The sequence below is a fragment of the Sinocyclocheilus rhinocerous genome, unplaced genomic scaffold (genome assembly GCF_001515625.1).
Source record: "Sinocyclocheilus rhinocerous isolate Xijiao unplaced genomic scaffold, SAMN03320098_v1.1 scaffold792, whole genome shotgun sequence".
Lineage (NCBI taxonomy): Eukaryota > Metazoa > Chordata > Actinopteri > Cypriniformes > Cyprinidae > Sinocyclocheilus > Sinocyclocheilus rhinocerous.
Window position 1 is genome coordinate 1,149,065 of NW_015626872.1, and position 3,240 is coordinate 1,152,304.

Consider the following 3,240-nt stretch of genomic DNA (forward strand, 5'->3'; position numbering starts at 1 on the left):
GTAGAAAAACTTAAACATTAAAACACTCCAATAACCATTGTTTTAAAACTTCTAACATTTTTTTACAAGTTACAAAAAAATCCAGTATTATTCACCAGATGTTCCTGACTTTCAAGCTCTTCCTAATAGATACCATGCATTTTTACTGAGGGTGTTAAACTACACACACATAAGAGCAAAACTCCACCTAAAAACTATAGAAAAACACACCTCTGACTGAGAGTAATACTTAACGTGCCAATGCAGTTGACATGCAGCTCGACCCGTTTGCATGTCTGCAGTGGACAGTGTAATGCAGCTGATGCAAAAGCGCGTTTATTCCCTACAGTCCTGCCTGAGGTATTATGATCTGACTGTGTTCAGATCCTGACCTGTTACTGACCTTGATGGAGTGCTTTCATAGGGTACAGTGTGTCTCTGAACGATCTACAGCACGCTGGGAAAGATCCTGTTGTGGTAAAGTGACTTGGCACTGCCTTCAAAATTATACTGACCAAGGTTTGTCTGAGTGCCAAAACACATTTTTCCAAAACACACTGGAATGCTTGCACTTTACTATAGTATATTTCCCTTTTAAGGACACTGGCGATGGATCAGAAGGAGCTGGAATCTCAATCTAAAGTATGTTGTGTAATATTACATATAGGTTTATGCTTAAAAGATTCTACCTGAGATAAATCCTGATGCTTAGGAAATGCTTTCAATATCGCCTGCAATGTGCCTCATCCCATATGACACATTTTCTGGCCAAAATATATTTGAAATATATGCTAAATATATTTATAAGCGGTGAAGCTCAATGAAATATATTTTTGAAATTGAAAATATATTTAGTTTCAACCTACATATACTAAAATATATTTCAAAATGTATACATTTCAATTTTGACAGTGGCCATATAGCCAATTTACAATGATTTAATAATGTTGAATATATATATATATATATATATATTTTGATTGAAATATATGGAGGGCAAAATACATTTTAAATGCTTTTTAAAAATATGTTTTTGAAATATATTTTTAAAATATACTAAAAATACATTAGTAGAAAATATATTCATGTAAATATATTTTGGAATCTATTTTAGCAAATATTTTTTGTGTGTTTGTAATTTGAAATATATATATATATGGGCATTATAAATCATGTGGACTTTCAATTTTAATATGCATCATTTATTTTCTTTTATGCCCTTAACATATACATGTTTGGAGTCACTCCAGACAATAGCAAACATTTATCGGGTCACTGTAATGAAAACATAGTTGTGTTCGTCCATGACTGTGGAACCAGGCCTAGTGCGTACAACCAAAACACACGATCGAAGTCGAATAACCTGGTTGTTCTCATGTGATATGCTTAAATTGCTACCAAAATAATTCCCACTGCCAAAACATACTTGAGACAAGCAGATGGTGCTCTATCTGCGTCCACGCTGGCATCAGCGAAGCCTCAACCTGCAGTATTAAAAATAAACAAGCGCACATTGTGAATGCCATGACCAGTGTAATCTCAAAACGCTCGCTCTCACGGAGGCTTTGCACTTCAGCTGCGAAAACAAAGTGGCCATTTGAAGCTTAATTGTTGCTCTGCGCTATAGCAATAAACCCCTCACAGCAGGAGCTGAAATGCAACGCAATAAGAGCAAACACCAGTGATTTATTTTCAACCTTTTACCGAATTTGAGACTAACGTGCTCCAAAATGGTTTACACTTCCGATCTTGAAGAGTTTATCACATGAAAGCCATGAGGAAATGTCACCTGATCATTAGTTATAGTTATAACAGACACAGAAATGAATGAGACGGTGAATCAGCCAAAGCTCTTATTAGTCTTTTAAAGGTCACCTGCACCACACCTTACAGAAAGCACACGTTCACGGACTTCATTTTGCAATGCAATGTTTGACTTTGTTTAGCACAACATTCAGCTGCTTTCAGACAGGAATCAAGTTCAGCATACATTTATCTACGAGCAGGTCCAACAAGATTCTGCATGGCCACATATTGGCTCATCATTTGCTCTAGTCCACGTTAATCTGCCAAAAACATTCAAGAATAAGGAAAATATCAGTTTTTGAGTAACTTGCATGTTCTTCCTCATCAGAGGCCATTTTGTGTTTCAGATTTGGCAATCATTTCGAATCTGAATCATATCTCTACTATGAACATCTTTATTTAGGCATGTGGAGGTAGTGAGGTAAGATCCTCCAAACTGAACAAGACTATTAAATTTTTCATGAACAATGCTTATTTCATAACATGGAAGAAAAAGGAACGCCAGTAGTTTATTCTTGCCTAAATTTTCTTTTATTGAAAAAGGCCAGGGTGCAAATGTCAAATAAAAAAAGGAAACAAAAATAAAAGACAAGCATATATTTCAAGCATTTTAATACAAACTTAATATAAACTATTTCAGTCCCTCTTCACATGTAAGACACTGACTCAAAATACTTTGTTATACCATATTTTTATCAAGTATTGCACAATGTAGGTACAAAATTAATATATGCGATTACATTGTCCATATAGCAAAAATCTGTTGAACTCTTAACAGAAAATACAACTCTTGTTTCAAAAAAAGCTAATATTCCTACACTGAAATTCCAACACTAAGGAATATTCTGTACACAATCTTTAGAATTTTTGCTCAATTTTTTAAAGATGAATTTCTTTAACAATTTTAAAAAAGAAACAAAAAATTATAACATAAAGCTTCTGCAGCCATCACAGATCACTGGAGTAGTAAAAAGATATAAATGCAATACCATGTTGTAGAAACAATATATATATACTCTGATATTTTACAAACTCTGTACTCAATTAAATTATACAATTAGAAAAAAGACCACATAACCCCAGATATATTATGCATTAGTGCCAATTTCTTAAAAATCAGCCAAGTCTTATCAACTTTAAAATACTGTAAGAGGCCAGAACTTGACGCTTCTGGGTTTCTTTTTTTTTTTTTTCACCCAATGTTTTAGACTAGTTTTCTTCCAAAAGGTAGTAAAAAAAATCTTTTTTTGCTTTATTGGCAAAAAAGGAAAAGAAAACAGACGCGTGTTGACGTGTCTCAGACGTGTACGTGTGTGTGTGTGTGTGTGTGTGAGAAACACAAGCTTTAGTACAAACTCAAGGGGGCAGAGAGAGAGAGAGCACGAGAGAGAGAGAGAGAGAGAGAGAGAGAGAGAGAGAGAGAGAGCGCGAGAGAGAGAGAGAGAGAGGGGGGGA